Raw genomic sequence first — 21,890 nt, forward strand, 5'->3', positions numbered from 1 at the left:
CCAACCCAAATGCCCCTCAGTAGATGAATGGATCAAGAAAATGTTGTGTATATATATATACACAATGGAATTCTATGCCTCCATCAGAAAGAATGGCATTGCCCCATTTGTTAGGGAATGGAAAGGCTTGGAAAAAATTATATTAAGTGAAATAAACCAGGCCCAAAGAAACATAGGTCCCATGGTTTCCCTTATTTGCAATATCTAGTATATGTCTGAGTCAAGCAGAAAAGGTCAGATAAGGTGATGTTAGGGAAATGAACCCTAAGATATGTATTCAATTTTTTTTCTTTCATGCAATTGTTTCTAACACATTTATAAGATGATTTCTTTGTTGCTTTGTATGTCCCTCCCCCACAGTATAACCCCTGCTTTCACTGTATTTGATGTTGGTATAATTTGTAGAGGTGAAGGGGAAAAACAAATCATTTAACTAGGGATACAGGTGGAACCATTGCAACAATGAGATATACAAGTAGTTGTGTCCAAAACGAACTTGACAACTTTGGTGCCGGGGGGGGGGGGGTGGGAGGGAGGATGAGCAGGGATGGAGGATGAGAAGGGATGGGAAGGGGAAACAAAGGCTACAATGCTTGATAAGAAATGTACTCATTATCTTGCCCATGTAATTGTAACCACTCTGTACAATATTTTCATAATAAAAAAAAAAACCTGTGAGATATCTTGCCAGTGCTAGGTCATGCCTGCAATCCTAGCTACTCAAGAGACTGAGATTTGAGGATAGCAATTGAAAGAATGTCCAGACATGAAAGTCCATTAGATACTTATCTCCAATAAACCACCAAAAAACTACAAGTGGCACTGTGGCTCAAGTGGTAGTGTGCTAACCCATAGCTGAAGAACTGAGGGACAGCGCCCAGGTCCAGAGTTCAAGCTCCATGACCTATATATATATATATATATATATATATATATATATATATATATATATATATATATATATATATATATATATATATATATATATATATATATATATATATATATATATATATATATATATATATATATATATATATATACACATACATACATATATATATGTATGTATGTATGTATACATATATACATATATTTATATGTATGAATAAATGACCTCTCAAGTAGAATAAACTTCAGGTCCATAAAATCGGAGTCTGCTTCTGAGATACTTATATTTCATATATGGTTTTTATTAGAACAGTTATATTAAAATTTGACACAACTGTACTAAAGATATAAAAGCAAATTACTTTTTTTCTGACCTGTGAGGGACAAATAAAGATTGAAAAAAAAACATGAAAAAAAAGTTACAAAGAAGCACAGGAAACCATACAAACTAGGAACAGAAATGAGAATGACAGATCTGGATAAAACTATCATTTAATCCTGGGTGTCTGGTCTCTTCTCATTTAGAAGCTGAGTTGAGTCATTACAAAGTCTCCAATCTCAGGGTAGGTTGTAATTAGATATAGACCATGTTAAGTGAAAAGGGCAGTGTTTTCACTTCTGCCCAAGGATAGGCTCCACTGAGAGATGTCCCCACCGTGGCCATCCTAGAATGCCTAGTCTCCAAGTAGGACAAGGGCCATTGGCCAATGTCCTCGTGGTCCTCACATGGTTGCCATGGTAGCAGTAGAAGCATCTGTGGATGGGCCCAGAATTCCTTGACAATGATCCTCCTGGCCCAAGTGCATAACTGCCGGTGGGTTTGCCCTGGGCTCTGATTGGCCCATTTTCTCACTGATGTCAATGGCCTGACTTCTGATTGGTCCAGTTCCTCCTGATGTCACAGGCCATTGTGAGGTATGCCCAGCAGGATACATAAGAGGCAATTGCCCTCCAACTCTGTCAGTTACAGCACTGGGAGCTTTTCCTTGGTGACCCGCTGGACTAAGTCAGAGCTACTTGGTTGCTTTCTTTGGGTATGGGGGTTGTGTTTGTCTTGTTTGGGTTTGGGGATTTCATTTACTAGTCTGGGGGTTGTATTTACTTGTTAGTTTACCTTTTCGTAAGATTTATTAGTTGGCAACTTCATTGAGATCATCTTAGGTAATAGTTAAGCTTGATCACTTGTCATCTCAGCTGAAAGATGGTAATGTACAACAAAGTCTCCTTTAGCTCTTCCCCCAAGAAGGAGTTGATCACTGTACAACTTGACAGAGATCATCGACTATGGCTGCTATGGCTATGTCAATCTGGCCCATCACCGCCTCACAGACACCACAGTGGTGGTCAAAGTTCTCTGAAAGAAAGAGCTGGAAAGCCATGAGATAGAAAATGAGGTGGCCTTTGTGAAAACTGTACGTCACCCACACATCATCTGATTATTCCAGGTGATGGAGAATGAAGACTGTGTGTACCTTGTCACTGAGCTGGCCACTCGGGGTCATCTCTTGAGGTGGATCAAAAAATCCTCCTCCAGCTACCTTTTAGAGTTTGAAGCCAGGAGGCTATTCAAACAGATCACGAGTGCTGTTGACTACCTTCATGAGAATGGAATTGCACACCTAGACCTGAAGGCCAACAACATCCTATTGGATGCCAATCTCAATGTCAAGGTCAGTGAATTTGGGCTGAGTGACAGGGTGACCTACACAAATGTTCCTACACAAAATGTTCGATGGGTACCAGGTGGACATTTGGGACTTAGGCGTGCTATTGTATGTGATGACAATGAGAAAGTTCCCATTTGAGGGGAGTAATATGGCTGACATAGGGTTACAAGTCCTAGAGGCCAGTACACTGTTCCCCTTCACCTATCTGCAAAGAGACAAGATCTCCTTTCTAAACTGCTGACTGTGGACTTCAATCTGAGGCCTGCTATTGAGGAGATAATGGAACACCCATGGCTGGCTCTAGGTGTGGGATTTGGCCTGCTTCCTGATGAGCCACTGCCTGGCAAGCTGGATCGCATTGTCAGAGTCATGTGTGACATGGGGTACAATGTAGCTGGCATTGAAAAGGCAATCCAGGACAGAGAATTCAATGAAGCCATGGGCACCTACCTGCTCATCCAAGAAAACTTAAAAGAGAATGCCAGAATTGTGGAATCAAAACTGATGCTTTTGGATAGTCCATCTGGCACAACTCCTGAGGACAATCCCACCACAACTCTCCCTCCACAAAGGAGAGCCAGCTTTTTTGCAGGACATAACGCCTTCAGCTTGTCCTCAGAATTTCAGTTACACAATGATGATGATCAGTTACCTCTCAATAAAACCCGAAGTGCCAGTCTGCTTGTCTTTCCTCTCTACTCCCTGCAGAGCTACAGTTCCAGCTTAATGTTGGGCCAGGATTCTTTTAGCTGCTTGACAGAATGGAGCATTCACACTCAGTGGAAAATGCCCTTCCCTCTGGGCAGCCTTAGGGGGAGGCCACAGCCCCCAGGTGGAATATTAGACAGGGCTGGAGGAGGGTGGCTAACAGGATAGTCACCATATTTCGCAGAATCTGCTGCTGTGTGAAGGCCCCAAAGTAATGTCCACAGATTGAAAGTAAAGCTGTCCCAGAGAAAGTGGTGCAGAACTCTGAAACAGCACAATTGAAAACCACCAAACTCAGACTTTCAGGGTGACTCTAACTGGGTTGTGGAAAATCTGAGAGGTGTGGATTTGAAGAGCTGCAGGAGGAGAAGGAGTCATGCAGAAAGTTCACACTGCAGAAGTCTCTGGCCAGCATGGCCAGGTTGTGTGACAAGTGCTAGGGGATTCTCCAGCTGGGATTCCTTCCCAAGAAAGGACACTGCACTGGCTTTCCAATGCTAAAAGATAAGCTGAAAGGTGATCTCAAGCTGCCTGTACTTTCTGAGCTGGCTAATTCCACATCGATCCCTTACTTGAGTATTGTCACTTCATTGAACAACCTTTCACATTTGTCCCTTGAACACTAAAGATGCTTTTGTCCCAAATGCTGCAGCAGGTCATCATCTCACCTTTTATGTATGTTGCTTGTCTGCCTATTTACTTTCTAGTTCATTTATTTAGGTTTAAAGTGAGACCCTTGATGCTATAGGAGCCCATGGATCTGAGGGGCAAGAGGCATCCTGGACTCTGCTTCTCTTTCAGCAGTCTTCAGGTGAAAGGGTACAACTCCTGAGCACACTAGGTACACTGGCTGGGTTGGAACATAAGAGCAAATCTTCACTGGGAATGGAGAGGGACCTGTCTCCATTCACCCCATACACTGTCAGTGGTTTCTGCCCCAACTTTCCTCCTATTCAATGCAGTTTTCTGTGGGTGTGATTTCTATCTAAACCTCATCATTATCCCAACATAATACCATCATCCAAGAATCCCTTATTTCAGACTTGTTTATTTGCTCACAGTCAAAGAGACCCTATTACCTAGACAGGTTGTTTGATTTGCAACTTCTCCCCCTCCCCAGGAGCCCCCATTTTCTTTAAGGGGAACCAGAATGTTGGGTTAGCTGTGTTTCAAATAAGAGAACAGTCTGAACAACCAGAGTTCCTGTTAGACTGGCAAAATATATGAAGTAGAATGATACCCCTTCCTTCAAGGTAGAGGTGAAGAAACCTGTGAAGGAGCAGGATTCCTGAGAAAGTATGGAGATACAGTGGTGCCTGTGGATGGATGCCTGGGTGGGCTTTGCTAGTGGGTGGACCTTGGCTGGGCTGACTGTTTCTGAGCATGAGCAGAAACTCGGTAAGATTGGATGTGGCCCTCGACCACTGCGTTATATGTGTTGGCTCAGCTACCGGGGGGGGGGGGGTTTAACAAGGGAGTGATGGGGAGCAGTTGGGCACACGTGGCCTTTGCTATTTGTGCTCTGAGTCAATAGGCTGAACCTGCAGAGCACACATGACATTTGTGGAAGGAAGTGAGCTGGAGCTCCTGGTAAATCAGATTCAGCTCAGGGCCATTTGGGAAGCAAATCTCCCCTCAAAGAATGAGATGGGATTCTGGTGGGCCAAAAGGAGGGGCCAAAGGACAGCCCAAGGAGGGCCAAAAGAGGGTAAAGGATGGGCACCTTATTGAAAGACAGGACTGACACTGATGCTGTATTACAACTCAGAGGAGGATGGCCAGGAAAGGAACTGAGGAATCCTGAACTCCACATGGACCAGTGTTTAGTGAAGAGGGTGGGTGGGGAGGGAAGTACTGTGAATTTCCTTGATTTCTCAATGCTTTTTCTTTTCTCTCCATGTTTGTTTGTTGTGTGTTTGTGTCTGTGCACCTGTACTGGCTCTGGGACTTGAACTCAGTGCTTTTCTCTCTGTCTCCTTTACTCTCTCTCCTTATCTTCCCCTTCTCAGCTCTCCACCCCATTCCATCTACCTTCCCTACTTTTCTTTCTCCCTCTTACATTCCTCGTATTCTTCCCCTTTCATTCTTCCCTCTCCTCTTCTCTTCCTATTTCCTCCTCCTGAAATCTTCCTGTTCCATTCGGTCTCCCTCTCTTCCTGCTCTTGAATCAGTCTCTGACAATGTTTGTTTCTCTGTCTCTCCTCTCTCTGTCTCTCTCTTTCTCTCTTTCAGTTTGTATGGTCATAGCTGGTTCTCTACCACTTGAGTCATACCTCCCGGCTTTCATTTCTCTAGTTAATTGAAGATGGAATTTCCTAGAATTGCTGTATCTGTAATCTTACAGGTGAACTTGTGGGATAGCTAGGATTACAGGCAAAAGCCTCCAGCATCAGGCAAACACATTAGACTTTGTTAGTTTGGTGTAGCAGAGGTTGTTTTCTCAGTTATTATGAAAGGGATTTGTGTACTTATGTAAGGGACAGCTGTGTGAGGGACACCTTACAAATGGTTGTGGAAGGAAGGGGGTGGTGGCATAGTGTGCAAATGGACAGGGAGGAAGGGACATGTGCACTGCACAAAGGGTCAGCGCTGAATGTTCTATTTTGGTAGAGATTCTGGGAGTCTCCTGAGAGGCCCCCAGCTGACACCCGCTTCCCCAGAGCACAAGGTTGTGGGCATGATGCTTCCTTTCCCCTGGCAGTTCCAAGGGGAAGTGTCTAGGCCTCATGGAAGAGTAGACCCTAATTTTTCTGCTGAGGAAACTGGCATGCTGGGGGAGCTGATGTTCAAATATTCAACTATTCTTTTTTTGTGGGGGGGGTCCGGTCGTGGGGCCTGAACTCAGGCCTAGGCACTTTCTCTCAGCTCTTCAGCTCAAGGCTAGTGCTCCACCACTTGAGCCACAGCACCACTTCCGGCTTTTTTCTTTTTGCTGAGGAATCGAACCCAGGGCCTCATGCATGCAAGGCAAGCGTTCTACCACTGAGCCACCTTCCCAGCACAAATATTCAACTATTCTAAATGTCACATCTCCATTTTAGGAATCACAAAGTGAATGAATTAAAATAAATTCCCTTCCTTTCACCTAGAGGTGGTGAAGGAACAGGAGACCTGAGAAAGCATGCCTATATAATGGTGCCTGTTGATGGACCCTGTCTGAGCTGACTGCCTTCCCACATGAACAGAAATCCGGTGAGAGTGGATGTGAGCCTTCATCACTGTGATGTTTGTTTTGGTTCAGCCAGGGCACTATATTTGCACAGAGAGTCAGTGCTGAGGGCCCATGCTGCCCTTGGGTGACAATGTGGGATGGGGAGGACTTGGGCACAGCAGGCCTTTGCTATGAGGGGACTGGACTCAGAGGGCTGAGCCTGCACTGCATAATGATGAGATTTGCAGAAGGAAGGCTGTGGCTCCTTGTAGACCAGTGGTGCCGCTCAGGGGTATTTAGGGAACAGAACTCTTCTCAAAGAATGAGATGGGTTTCTGGTGAGAGAAGCAGTGAGGCCAGAGTGGTCATATAGCAGGCATCTTGGTGATAGACAGTGTTGACATTGATGCTGAAGGAGAGCTGAGAGGAGGAAGCTAAGGACTCTTGTACTCTGGATGGAACCATCTTCAGTGAAGAGGAGGGTGGGCAGGGAAGTAATGTTGATTTCCATCTTGTCTCAGTCCTTTTGTTTTATTTACTTTCTTTTTGTTTGTTGTATGCATGTGTTTGTGAGTGTGTGCTGGTACTGGCACTTGAACTCAGTGATTTTCTCTTTCTCTGTCTCCTTTGCTGTCTCTTTTTTCTTTCCATTGCCTGTCTCTCTCCCCTTTTCCAGCTAACTTCCCTCCAGGTCATTCATCTTCTCCTCTTCTTCCCCTTTCCCTCTTCTCTTGTTCTGTTTCCTCTCTCTTCCTCTGCCTCAAATCTTTTTCTCTCCTACCCCTCTATATCTTTCTCTTTGAGTTTGCATGTTCATAGCTGGTGCTCTACCACTTGAGTCACTTGAGTCCAAGCCAACATTTTTCTTCTTAATTGAAAATGGAGTATGCCCAGGATGGCTTTAACTGTGATCTTCTGAGCATCAGCTTCTGGGAGAACTATGATTACAGGCATGATCCACCATCAGCAGCAATGCTTCTGACCTCGTTAACCTGGTGTTGCACAGGTTTGTTTCTCTGATTGAGAAAAGGGATTTAGGTACTTATCTGAGGGCTGTCCATCAAGGTGTAAGAGACAGCTTGAAAATGGTAGGGGAAGGAAAGGGTTGATGGATTTTGGGGCAGAATGGACAGGGAGAAAAAAACGTGCATGGTGCAAGTATGTCAGCACAGAGAGAAGTCAGAGGTTTTGTAGAGAACCTATGCATCCGCAGAGTCCTCCCACTGACACCCCCTTCTCCAGAACACCAGGCTTTGATCAGTTCTTATTTGAGGTCTTTAGGCCTCATGGAAGAATACCAGAGCCCAATTTTTTTCCTTAGCGAATCATCTTGCTAGGAGAACAGAGTTTCAAGTCTGAGAACATTCTGAACATCCAGAGCCCATTCTGAATGACAAAAATGTATGAATTAAATACTTTTCCTCCTTGTCAGCAAGAGGTGGAGAAACCTGTGAATGAGCAAGAGACCTAAGGAAGTATGAAGATATAGTGGTGCCTGTGGATGGACCCTGCCTGAGATGACTGCATCTGGACGTGAGGGAAAATTCGGTAAGATTGGATATGTCCTTCCAGCACTGGGTTATTTGTATTGGTTTAGCCAGGGCCATGAGATTTCCACAGAGAAGGTTTGGTGCAAGCTCCTGCTGTCTGCCCTTGGGTGACAAGTGTGTGATAGAGAGGATTTGGGCACACCTGGCTTTTGCTATGTGTGCACTGATGTGAGGAGGCTGAGCCTGTAGAGAAAACTGATGAGATTTTCAGCAGGAGGTGGACGGGAGCTCCTGTTGGATCAGTGGTCCAGCTCAGGGCTATTCGAGTGCATATCTCCCCTGAAATAGCAAAATGGGATTCTGGTGAGAGACCAAATAAGGGCTCCATGAGGGAAAAGATGCGTACAGGGTAAATGACTGGGTGGACACTAAATGTAAAGGAGAAGTGACAGGAGGCAGGTTAAGAAGGGAGCTGAGGAATCCTGAATTCCACATGGGCCGTTCTTCAGTGAAGAAGGTGGGTGGGAAGGAATTACTGTTGATTTGTAAGATGGCTTTAATTTTTTCCTTTTGTATGTTTGTTGTGTGTATGTGTTTGTGAGTGTGTGCTGCTACATCTCAGTGCTTTTATTCTTATGCTGTTTCCTTTCCCTTCTCTGTCCTCTCTCCACTTTTCTCACCTTCCCCCTGCCTTGCCCCGCCATCTCCCTTCCCTTGTTTTCATTCCTCCCATACCTACTCCTATTCTACTTCTCCTGTCCCTCTACTTGTTCTCCTACCCTCTACCATTTCCTCTCCCTCTCTTCCTGCTCTTAAATCTGTCTCACTCTCTTTCCCTCCCCCTCCCTCACTCCTTCTCTCTCTACACATCTCTCCCTCTTTCCCTTTCTCCTTCTCTGTCTTTCTCTTTCTTCTCTCAGTTTTCATGGATATGTCTGGTTCTCTTCTGTTTGAGTCACGCTTCCAGGCTTGCATTTCTCTAGTTACTTGAAGATGGTATCTTCCCAGCCTTGCTGTAAATGCAGTCTTCAAGTTGTCAACTTGGGAGATAGGTAGGATTACAGACAAGAGCCTACAGCATCAGGGAATGCAATTGACTTTGTTAATCTGGTGTGGCAAAGGTTGGTTTCTCTATTTTGAAAGGGTATTTGTGTATTTATGTGAGGGACAACTGTGTATGGTTCACCTTACAAATGGTTGTGGAAGGAAGGCAGTGATGGGTTGGTGTAAATGGACAGGGAAGGATGACTTTTTTGGAATCACAAAGTGATTAAAACATACTCCCCTCTTTTCAGCTAGAGGTGATCAAGGAACAGGAGACCTGAGGAATTATAGAGATAAACTGGGGCCTATGGAAGGACATAGCCTGGATGGACTTTGGTTGTGGATGGACCACACCCATGGATGGACCCTGCATGGGATGACTGCCTTCCCACAAGAAAAAAAATTGTTAAGATTGAATATGAGCCTTCACACTACAATATTTGTATTGGTTCACCTAGGGCATTTAGAATTGCACACAGAGGCAGTGCTGAGGACTGATGTTGCCTTTGGGTAACAAGTGTTTGATGGGGAGGAGTTGGGAAAATCTGGCCTTTTCTATGTGTACAATAGGTCAGGAGGCTGAACCTGCAGAGGAGACTAATGAGTTTAGCAGCAAGAGGAGGGCTGGGGCTCCTGGTGGATCAGTGGTACTGCTCAGGGCTCTTTGGGGAGAGCAGATCTCCCATGAAAGAACAAAATGGGATTCTGGTGAAAAATTCAATGAGTGCCACAAGAGGGAAAAGATGGGTACATGAGAAATGACAGGGTGGACACTAAATGTAAAGGAGAAATGACAGGAGCTGAGGAATCCTGAATTCCACATGGACCATTCTTCAGTGAAGAAGTGGGGTGGGAGAGAATTACCATTGATTTCCATGATTTCTCAATCCATTTTCTTTTATTTTTTCAGTTTTGTTTGTTGTGTATATGTGTTTGTGAGTGTGTGCTGGTACATCCATGCTTTTTTCTTATGCTCTGTTTCCTTTCCTTCTCTGTACTCTCTCCACTTTTCTCACCTTCCCCCTTCTGCCCTCTCTCTTAACCTTGTTTTTATGCCCCCCATAACTACTCCTACTCTATTTCCCCTGTCCCTCTTCTTATTCTTCTCATGCCCTCATTCTCATTCCCTCTTCTCATGCCCTCTTCTCATTCCCTCACCTTCTCTTCCTGCTCTCTGGTGTTCCTTATCTCTCCCCTTCTCCCTCTCTGTCTTTCTCCCTTTTTTTCTTTCTCTTTCAGTTTTCATGGTCATGTCTGATTCACTGCTTGAGTCACACTTCCAGGTTTGCATTTCTCTACTTAATTTTCCCAGACTTGCTGTAAATGCAGTCTTCTAGGTGGCAATTTGTGGGATAGGTAAGATCACAGGCAAGAGCCTACAGCATCAGAGAATGCATTGGGCTTTGTTAGTCTGGTACGGCAAAGGTTTCGTTCTCTCATATGAAAGGGATTTGTGTACTTTTCTGAGGAACCACTGTGTGAGGGTTACCTTACAAATCGTTTTGGGAGGAAGAGGATGGTGGGTTGGTGTAAATGGACAAGGAAGGTTAACTTGTGCACTGTACAAGTGCATTGAAAGGTGTTAGAGTCTTAGTAGAGATTCTATGAGTCCCCAGAGAGGCCCACAGATGACTCCCCATTTCCCAAAACAGCAGGCTTTGGGCATGGTTCTTCCTTTCCCCTGGCAGTTCCCAGTTAAAGACTAAGCCACATAGAGGAATTCAGAGCCCAGTTCTTCCCCTTACAGAACCAAAGATCTAACTTAGCCAAGTTTTAATATTTGAACATTCTGAAATCAAGAGTTCAATTTTGGAATGACCGAGTGTTTGAATTAAAATACATTCCCTTCCTTTCAGGTAGAGGTGGTCAAGGAACAGTTCAACTGAGGAAGCATGGTGATCTACTGTGCATGTGGATGGATGGGGCTGGATGGACTGGGGTTGTGGATAGATCACACCTGTGGATGGACCCTGCGTAGGATGGCTGGCTTCCCACAAGAACAGAAATTCAGTAAGATTGAATATGAGCCTTCACTACTAGGATATTTGTATTAGGTCAGCCAGGGCATTAGATTTGCACACAGAGGCAGTGCTGAGGAGTGATGCTGCCTTTGGGTGACAAGTGTGTGATGGGGAGGGGTTGGACACACTTGGTGTTTTATATGTGTACACTGGGTCAGGAGGCTGAGACTGCAGAGCAGACTGATGAGATTAACATCAAGAAGGAGGGTTGGGGTTCCTGGTGGATCAGTGGAAATGCTCAGGGGTATTTGTGGAACAGAACTCTTCGAAAAGAATGAGATGGGTTTCTGGTGAGAGAAAAAATAAGGGCCAAAATAGGCCAAATAATGGGTACCTGGTGCAAGACAGGGTTGATACTGATGCTGCAGGAGAGCTGAGAGCAGGAATGTAAGGAATCCAGAACTCCTCACCAATCAGTTTTCAGTGAAGGGTGGGTGGGGAGGGAAGTACTGTTATGTCCATTATTTTTCCATACTTTTTATTGTCTTTCTTTTAGTTTATCATGTGTATGCATTTGGGAGTGTGCTGGAAGTAAGGCTTGAAGTTTGTTCTTTTCTCTTTCTGTCTCCTTTCCCTCTGTGTCCTTTCCTTGCAGCCTCCTTCTACTGTCTGTCATCTCTCTTATGCCCACATTCCTTGACTTCCCCTACTCTCCTCCTTCTAATCATTTTTTCTCCATTTTCCATTCCTTCTAACGAGCTCCTTTCTCCTGAATCTGTTTCTCTGTCTTTATGTATGTGTGTATGTATGTATTTTTCTCTGTTATTCTCTCTGTTCATTTGAGTTCTCTTTCTCCATCCCTCTCTCTCCCTCCCTCAGTTTCTCTCTCTTGGCCATGGGCATGTTTCTCTCTAGTATTCTCCCAGTGGAGTCACACCTCTAGGTCTGATATTTCTACTGCGTTGGACATGGAGTCTGCCCAAGCTGGCTTTATCTGAAATCTTCTCAGTGTCAGCATGTGAAATAATTAGGGTTACACACATGAGCCTTCAGCCTTCAGTTGGTTTCTTTGTTTTTACAAAGGAATTTGTGTACTTGTGTGAGGGACAACTTACAAATGTTTGGGGAAGGAAAGGGTGTTGGTTTGGGCTGCAAGTGGAGAATGGACAGGTAGAGAATTACATTTTCACAGTGCTAGGGGGTCAGCCCTGAGAGGTGTCTGATCTTAGTAGAGATCCTGTGAGTCCCCAGAGAGGCCCTCAGCTGACACCCCCTTCCCAGAGCACCAGGCTTTGGGCATGGTGCTTCCTTTCCCCTGGCAGTTCCCAGGGGAAGCCTATAGGTCTCATGGAAGACTAGTAGGGCATGATTTTTGTCCTCATGGAACCACAGTGGGGAGAAAACTGAGTTTCAAATATTAGAACACTCTAAACTTGCAAAGGTGATGTCTGACATTACAAAGTATACAAAATAAAACATTTTTTCTTCCATTCAACTAGAGGAGAGAAGCCTTGGAAGGAAGCAAGACACCTGAGAAACCATGGAGTTACAATGGTACCTGTGGATGGACCCTTCCTAGGACATAGAGAAATTTGGTAAGACTGAATATGACCCTTTGCCCCAGGATTATTTTGCTGATTCATCCACAGGCATCAGACTTTCCACACAGAGGTACTGCTGAGGGCTGATGCTACCCTTGGGAGACAAGGGTGTGATGGGGAGGAGTTGGGCACACCTGGTCTTTGCTATGTGTGCACTGGGGTCAGGAGGCTGAGCTAGCAAAGCCAACTGAGGAGGAATTCACGAGGAGATGGGCTACAGCTCTCGTCAAATCAATGGCCCAGCTCAGGGGTATTTGAGGAGAAGAGCTCAGATCAAAGAATGAGATGGGTTTCTGGTGAGGGAAGCAATGTAGGCCACATTGGGCAAAGGATGGGCAGCTTGCTGATAGACAGAGATGGCAGTGATACAGAAGGAGAGATTTGCGGAGGAAGCTAAGGAATCCCGAAGTCCTTAAGGAGCAGTGTTCAGTGAAGAGGCTGGGTGGGGATGGAAATATTGTTGATTTTCATAATGTCTCAGTGTTCTTTCTTTTCCTTTTTCCTTTTTGTGTGTTTTTCTGAGTATGTGCTGGTACTGGGCTGGCTATCAGTGCTTTTTTTCTCGTCTTTCTGTTCCTTCTCCTTCTCTTTCATCTCTTCCCTTTTCCCATTGTTTCTTGCTTTACCATCTCTCTTCCATCCTCTTCTTCCACCACATACCATCTCCTACTGCACTTCCCCTTCCCTTCTTCCCCTCACCTCCTGCTTCCATTTCCTCTCCCTCTCCATCTGGTCTTGAGTCAGTCTCTAACCCTGTCATTTTCTCTGTCTCTCCTCTTTGTCACTCTATTATTCTCCTTTTTGTGCTTTATTTATTTGATTATTTATTTGATTAGTATTTATTTTTGGTCATGGGGCTTGATGTCTGGGTCTGAGCACTGTCCCTGAGCTCTTCAGCTCAAGGTAAATGGGTCTACAACTTGAGCCATAGCACCGCTCTGGATTTCTGGTGGTTAATTAGAGATAAGTATCTCATGGACTTTCCTGCCAGGGCTGGCTTTAAACCTTGATCCTCAGATCTCAGCCTCCTGAGTAGGTAGGATTATAGGTGTGAGTCACCTGCACCTGGTGAGTCACCATGAACATGATGTACAGAGGGGTTATATAAAAGAGTGCATTTCTCTCTGGGTGCTGGTGCATCCTAGTTACTCAGCCTTAGGATCATAATTCCAAGCCAGCCCAGGCACAAAAGTCCTTATAAGACTCTTATCTCCAATATCCACTCAAAAATTTAAAGGAATCATGGCTCAAGTAGTAGAACAGTAGCCTTGAGCCATAGAGGATCAGGGACAGTGGCCAAGCCCTGAGTTCAAGCCCCACAACTGACAAAAAAAAGAGTGTATTTGTTTTTAAAGATTGTTATCCCTTCCCTCGCTCTGTCATTGCCACTCAAAAGTTGTATTGTTCATTTTCACCATAGGGTCTAGTAAGTAGTGCTGATCTAATCCATTATTCTGATTTATACCCCTTCCTCTTCACCCTATCACTTTCCCTCTCCCTGTTCCACGCTCCCATGCTTCTTTTTACTTTCATGATCTTTTTAAACTGTCCTTTGTTTTCTTTTTTTCTAATTTATATAGTGAGAGAGTATTTGCTTTTGTGAGACTAGATTATTTCATTTAACAAGATAACCTTTCATTCGATCTATTTTCTAGCAAAGGAAGAGAATTCTACTCTGTTTATGGCTAAGTAATACTCTGTTGCCTATATAATATTTGATATAATGTCTATAAGTATGTTATACTAATGTATTTAGTATATTTCTTTAAGGGGGGATCTGGTCGTGGGGCCTGACTCTGGGCCTGGGCGCTGTCCCTCAGCTTTTCAGCTCAAAGCTAGCACTCTACCACTTGAGCCACAGCTCTACTTCCGGCTTTTTTCTTTTTGCTTATCGGGTACTGAGGAATCGAATCTAGGGCCTCATGCATGCAAGGCAAGCGCTCTACCACTGAGCCACTATCCCAGCCCCTGTATTTAATATCTTTATGTTTATTTATCCTTGTGATGATGGTCATTGAGGCTATATTCATGATTTGATTGTTGTGTACAATGCTAATATAGTTGTGAGTACAAAAATAGCTCTGTGGTAAGTTCTTATTAGTATGTAGCCATCGTATGGCTGTATTGTATGGAAAATTTCATTTCATGAGGCATTTCCCTGCTGATTTCCATTGTCATGAACAAATACATTCCTACCAGTATCCTGGCTACATTTATTATCTCTTTTCTGGAGATAGAATGTCTATACTCATATATTCCTTCATGCAATATTTTTCTGTTGTTGTACAAAATTATGTGGTTTATTATGACACTTCTACACACACACACACACACACACACACACACACACACACACACACACACACAGAACATTTTGATCCTATTGTCCCCTCATCACCTTCCCTTGTCTCCACTTCATACTTATCTGATTCTTCCTCCACAAAATGGTCTCTCAATTAGGTTCCTATCTTTTCATTGAACTTATCAATCTAGATTCTACATAGGAGAAAAATATGTGATATTTTCTGTCTGCCTTACTTTAACATGATGATAGCCAGTTTAATTCATTTTCCTGCATATGTCATATAATTTCATACATATTTATGGCTGAAGTAATACTCCATTGTATTAGCATGCACCTTTTTTTATCCATTCATCTGTTGATGGGCACTTAGGCTGACGTACAACAACTCTTCACAAAGGGACAAAGGCCAAGCACACCTTTTGGTGGGGAGATGCAAAATCCACTCTTGAAGATAAGTGGGCTTTTGGGTTTTTTCCTTGTTGTTAGTATTGGGGCTTGAAGTCAGAGCACCTTGTGTGTTTTGTTGTTGTTGTTATTGTTAGTACTAGGGCTTGAACTCAGAGCTTGGTGCTCTTTCTTACCCTATACCCACTCAATACTGGTGCTCTATCACTGCAGCCACACCTCTATTTCTAGCTTTCTACTGATTGATAAGAATTAATACATCCCTTTGATTTGTCGACGTAGGCAGGCTTTGAACCTCAATCTTCAGATCTCAGTCTCCTGAGTACCTAGATTATAGGTGTGAGCAACCAGTATCAGGCTCACGAGAATGTGTGTTTATGGGTTTATTTATTTTTATGTAGTTGTGTAAAGGAGTTTCAATTCCACAAGGTAGATTATGAATGTAATGCATCATGATCAAAGTCACCTTTCCATCCTTCTATGCTGTCTTTCCCCATGATGTGAGTTTTGTGATCAGATAATATCCTTTTACTTTTCAGCAAAAGGCTTTTAGGGAGGATGGCTTATGCCCTGTCTTTTGACAATGCTTATTCCTTGATTCCTTGTCTTTTGTACTGTCCTTTTATAAACAGAAGAATTAGGTTGTCTCTCGCTATCCTCTGAAATTTGTCACAAGTATTGAAATTCTCTGGTTTACAGAGAATTCACCCACTTTGTCCCTTTACCCACTTTGTCTCTCAGTCTTGTAAGTTCATGGTACCCCAAATAGTTCATCCAGCTTCCCTGAACTTCAGACCTATAGAACTAAAGTTCTTTTTTAGGCCTGTGATCGAAATAATTTCTCACATTTTCTTAAAAGAAATGTTCTCATTTCCTGCCTTATGAAATGATAATCCCTCTGTACAACACTTTAAAATTCAATGTGTGACACACACACACACACACACACACACACACACACACACACACATTCCTGAGAGAAAATAATATTTCTGGTGCCACCATAGGCCTGTAAGTATACCTGTTGGTAAAAGAGAAAATACTAGGTTACTAGGACTACCCTTGGTACAAGAATCCACTTCTGCACTAATTCTCCTCACTTGGAAACTCCTCACTTGGCCACTGCATAGGTTAAAGGATCTGGCCTTCACTATGATATGTATGGGATTATCTCTGGTTTCTGTTTTAACCTCACAAGAATTTGGCAGTAGTCACAACTTGCAGAGTGCTGAATTTGAGGAACAGAAATGTGAAACCAAACTTTAAGCTTCTCTTTCCATCAGCAGAGCCATTTCCAGGAATCAAAATGTCTGGAAGGCACATTGGCAAAGTTTGCCTGTGCATTTGTGATTGGTGAGAAGACGAGATGGCAACCCAGGTAGGGGTGCATCTTCTCAGTGACTAAAGAAGTCGCTTCAACTAGAGCATGGCTTTAGGCAGACCCCGTACTTTATACCCACGATTCATGTCTTGCCCACCTCTCAGCAGCTCCCTTCTTCTGTTCATCCTGAGCTGTCCCACACATTGCCCCATACAGAGACTTAGTGTCTCCCCCTCCCACCCCTTCTAACCACAATCCTCAGATTTCAGGCCCCTGTGTAGTGTCTGGCCTCATATAAGATATATCTCCTATTAAACACCAAGAAATGAAAAAAAGCCAAAAGCTGATTTGTGGAGCCTAGCCTTGAGCAAAATATCTCAGGGATATTAACTGGGCCCTGAATTCAAGCCCTATGACCAGCACCAAACAACAAAAAAAGCTCAAGTGGTTGAGCTGTGGCTCAACGTGTGAAGCCCGCTTGCCTGTTTAAAAACAAGAACCCTCAAGGAGAGACACTAGGACTTTAAGAATGAGATATGAATCCTGCACTGAAAAAATGAAACAAACAAAAGACCCAGAATAAATGAAAATGCAGGCAAGAAAAAGAGCCAATTAAAGGTTTTGAAACTAGCACCAGCATGAAAGTCCATGAGACTTGTTTGAATGTGTGCCAGTCATGCACTTGAACTGGAGTGTTTTGCTCCTGGCTAGGAGTCTACTACTCCTAGTAGTTAATTGGAGATGAGTCTTATGGACTTGCCTGCCCGAGCTGGCCTCGAACAGCAATCCTCAGGCTTCAAGCTTCTGTGTAGTGCCTTTGGCTTCCCATAGGACTCTTATCTCTTCTTAAGGACCAGAAAATAGACAAACAGAAAAAGTCATGGGGGGAAATGTCAAATTGTAGGAGCTGCAAACCTTGAGGAAGAAAAACAACTAAACTGTTAAGAAGTGAAGGAGAAAGGATGGAAATAGACCAGACTCAATCTTCCACGGGCAATGACTATTAATTGAGATAGAGCAGCGAGGAACAGCCTTCCCACAGGCTTGGAGACTGTGTGTCAGAGCTGGGACAGGAGCTAGGTTTTATGAAGTCTGAGCAAGGAGGCAGCTAATGAAATAGCCACTAGGTCAAAGGCGGGGTGGGTAGGCCCACAGTGGTGGAATGCTCACAGCTGGGCTTAGAGTGATTGTCCTGCTGGAGTCAGGCAGTCGGCACTTATCTTTGGTGGGTTGCTGGTATCTGTATGCACCTGGGAAAATAGGGGGGGAATCAATCCTTCATATTCCATCTTTGGATACATAAAAAGAATTGTGCTGAGAAGGGAGCAACATGTTATAGCAAGAACAAAGCAGAGTCTTATCACAAACAAAAATAGTGGGCAGGAAGTGAGTTCAAGCCCTGGGGCCAGCACCATAAAAATAAAAAAGGCAGAATTTCACCTGTGGCTAAAGCTGTAAATCCAGTAACCTTGAGGGGTAAAAAATTAGTACAAATTGCAGGCCATGATTCCAAACCCTAGCACTAGCTCCTAAAATTTTAACATTTTTAAAAAGTCAAAATTTCTGCTTTGGCTTAAATTGTAGATTCTGCTATTCTTGAATTTAAAAAAAAAACTTAAAAATGAATAGGATGGTCAGGCCCTCACTTCAAGCCCTGCAAGTGACAAAGTGGCAGAGCAGAAGTCACTCCATCTGAGCATGAGTAATGAGCTCCCTCTTTAAGACAAGGAATGTCTTACATAAGGTCTTAAACCCCTTTACAATCTCAGCATGTCGGATTGTGGCAGGCAAGACCTGGTCTTGAGTGCAAACTTATGGTGATTCAGAAGTAGAAAGAAGTCCACTGGCCACACAGGCTGGTTGTTTTACTTTTTCAGTGCAGGTTTTATGTCTTATTCTTAAAGGCCTGGTGTCTCTCCTTGAGGGTTGTTGTTTTTCAACAGACAAGCAGGCTTCACACGTTGAGCCACAGCTCAACCACTTGAGCTTTTTTTTTGTTGTTTGATGCTGGCCATATGTCATGCTGTTGAAAACTATGGAGAAAGGGGGATATTGACATAGTGATGGGACCATAGATGGCCTCAAATACACTCAGCTGGGGGGAAGGGAGTAGAGAGACCCAGATGTACTTACCCTACTTCCTGTGAGCTCTGTCTCACTCTCTGATCTCAAAGGTGCCATTTCTATACTCTACATGCTTATGAGCCTCAGGTCCATACCCTGTGTGAACCTCTGGCCCCTTATTGGTAACATACACACATTCATAACACACACACATATACACACAAACCTCTTCCTAAGAACAAGCCTGTCAAATTAACAACCCTAGCAATCTACTGGTAGGAAACCTAATTGAGCAACGGTGAAAGGTCAGTTTCAACATGCAAGCTTGAGTTTTTTGAATATATCTCCTTTCTTTGTGTGAGCAACTTTGTAGCCAGTTGAAACAGAAAGCAGGCATTTTCATGTGGATAAAGGTGTTAGCAGGAGAGGGAGGAAATACTGTTTGTTTTCCTAAACTGTTGTGGAATGTGTGAGAATTGAAGTCTTCACTTATTAAAGTGTGAAGAATTTCTCTCATACAACCTGTTTATTATTATTATCATTATTTTTATATTCCCTGCTTGTCCTGGGGATTAAACTCAGGGCCTGAACACTGTCCCTGAGCTTCTTCTTTATCATCAAGGCTAACGAATCTATCACTTGAGCCACAGCTGTTAAATGGCTTTTTTGCTGGTTAATTTACAAATTTTTCTTCCATCCAGGGCTGGCTTCAAGCTGCAATCCTCAGATCTCAGGATACTGAGTAGCCAGGATTACAGGCTTGTTATAATTCTAAAAAAAAAAAAAAAAAAAAAAAAAGGATTACAGGCTTGAGCAACTAGCCCCCAGCTTCAGAGCCTGATTTTTATAGAATCTTGGAGCCTGGAGATCACTGAAGAGTATTTGAAGGCAAGGTGGCAATGTATTCCCTGGTGGGAGGAATAATGAGGATCAGTGTTGGTCCCTTAAAATATTTCATAATCCCTGGAACTCTACAGGGATTCAGTAACATGGAAAAAAGAGATTTGGTGGACGTGAATATATTAAAAGGAAACTTTATCACATTATCTACGGTGGGCCTCATGATATGCTACTCAGGGTCTTTTTTATTTAAGAGAGGAATGTCTCAGGTAATGAGATGTGACAGCAGAAACAGAGTTTGGAGAGGTGCTGCTAGGAGCCAAGGAATATGGGCAGACTATGTAGACATTGGAAGAGGCTCTGCTTTATATCCTCCCAAAAGGAGACTGCTCTTCGCACACCTTGATTTCCTCTGAGAGCCCATAAGAACCCTGTGGGATCCATTTTGAATTTGTCATTTCCAGAACTTGGAAATGTTGTTGTCTGGTTGTTTTATGCCACTAAATTGGTAGTCATTTGTGACAATAGCAACAAGACACTGACACATCCATCCTTGGATCTTGCATTCCTACAATTTACTCCAGAAAACCACTAGAACCATTCCTTAGTGGCATTTGTGGAGAAGAGATGCTCTTTAATGTAAGAACATTTTAGAGACCTACTATACATTGTACTTGAAGTAAGAATTACACCTGTTACTCCTCATAACAACTCTGTACTCCAGTAACACTACTACCTACACCATCAGTTCTCTATTCCTGTGTAACAAATGCTTGCAAACACTAAGCATTTATTCTCACTCAGTTTCTGAGAGTCAGGAATCCAAGAGAAGCTTAGCATGGGGGTTCTGAGTGAGGGGCTTAGGAGACAAGTGTGAAAGTTTCCACTGGGGCTAGGGTCATCTGCAGGCATGACTGCTTCCTGCTCATGTACTCCAGTCATCAACTGGAAGTTGCAGCTCCCTGTCCTAGGGCCTTCTCCATATACTGCTCACACATGCAATTGTTTCACCCAGAGCAAAGGGTGAAAGAGAGACAAAGAGATCTCACTGTGAGAGTAGGAGCCACTTATATGGCAATCTCAGAACTGATAGCTCTCATTTTTACCGTATTCTGCTCACTAGAACCACGAACTAGATCTGGCCACATCTGAAAAATGAAAGTGCAGATGATTATTACAGTTGGTGCAGTTTTGACCTGGGACATACTTTGGAGTGTGTTCCTAAAGGGGACCTGTTCAGCTAATGGCTCATGGGTCTTGAAATGAAGGGACAATCTACACCTCATCTATGCTCTGTCATAACCAGTGTCTGAATGAGTCTGTGCTCAAGATACATGGTTTCAGAGAGGGTTGGGTGTGCCTGGCATAGTCTGGAACCGCCCGAAGGCTAAGGGTCACTGAGTGGGACAGGAAAAAGAAGAGCACAAGAGAAAGGTAAGGGCCCATTATTCTACCACATTGAGAATTTGGCAGTCAATAAAGAATGCTGAGGCAGGAAGATCATAAATTCCAGTACAGCTTAGGCTACATCACCCAATTCTATCTCAAAAAGGAAGGGAGGGCAAGACAAAGGGAGGAAAAATGCAATGAAGGGAAAGAAAAGGAGGAACTAGAAAAGAAAAAGAAGGGGTAAACCCAGGAAAGAAGGGAAGGAATTAAAAGAATCAATAATAGGGGAAAAGTATATGTTAGGATGTGTAAATAATCCTCAAGAATGAACCAACTATGATAAATGACAGCAACTAATTATGGAGAGTTTTAAAAGAGAAAGAAGTAGTAGGTGACAATAATTGAGAAAATGAAGTAGGGTTATGGAGGAACAGCTCCCTGAGATTCTTCTGTGAGTAAAATTACTGTTCTTGGGGGAGAAGGAGAGATTTTTTTTAACTAAGTCTTGCTATGTAGCCCAGGTTAGACTGGAACTCACTATACAGGCCAAGTTGGCCTCACTCCCTAAACCTCCTGCCTCTGCCTTCTGCATCTGTGTGAATATAGTTTTATTTGAGTGTCTCATTTTAATGCTGTTGCTGTTGCCAGTCCTGGGATCAGGACACAGGATGTGGGTGCTATCTCTGAGCTTTTTTCTTTTTTTTTTTTTTTCTTGTTTAAGGCTAGCCCTGTCCCACTTTGAAACTTGGGGCTACTTGTGGTTTTCTGGTGATTAATTGTCAAGAAGAGTCTCATGAACTTGCCTGTCAAGGCTGCCTTGAAACCCAGATCCTCAGATCTCAGTCTCTACAGTAGGTAAAATTATAGGTGTAAACCACCAGTGCCCAACCCATTATTTTTCTTACAAAGACCTGTCAAGTAGAATGAGCTGTAAGCCCATAAACTATGGGTTGTCCTCTGGGAAAGACTTAGTATTTTATGCTTGGCCAACAGAGCTATATAAAAACTGTCATCTATATATACCCACTTGCATGCTGTATTATATGATTTATC

At 43.4% G+C, this 21,890-nt stretch overlaps 1 long non-coding RNA gene across 2 annotated transcripts; it reads left to right on the forward strand.

Moving 5' to 3' along the window:
- The first annotated feature begins 1,842 nt into the window (after positions 1-1,842).
- Positions 1,843-12,506, forward strand: LOC138829930 (uncharacterized). Of its 2 annotated transcripts, XR_011372793.1 has the most exons (6): positions 1,843-1,925; positions 2,337-2,561; positions 6,356-7,423; positions 7,850-7,965; positions 10,808-10,961; positions 12,412-12,506. It is a non-coding gene; the product is annotated as an uncharacterized lncRNA (long non-coding RNA). The 2 variants fall into 2 exon arrangements; XR_011372792.1 differs by lacking the exons at positions 1,843-1,925; positions 2,337-2,561 and having other exon boundaries at positions 6,076-7,423.
- Positions 12,507-21,890: the final 9,384 nt, after the last annotated feature.

The sequence above is a fragment of the Dipodomys merriami genome, unplaced genomic scaffold (genome assembly GCF_024711535.1).
Source record: "Dipodomys merriami isolate MVZ:Mamm:240054 unplaced genomic scaffold, mDipMer1.0.p SCAF_1793, whole genome shotgun sequence".
Classification (NCBI taxonomy): Eukaryota; Metazoa; Chordata; class Mammalia; order Rodentia; family Heteromyidae; genus Dipodomys; species Dipodomys merriami.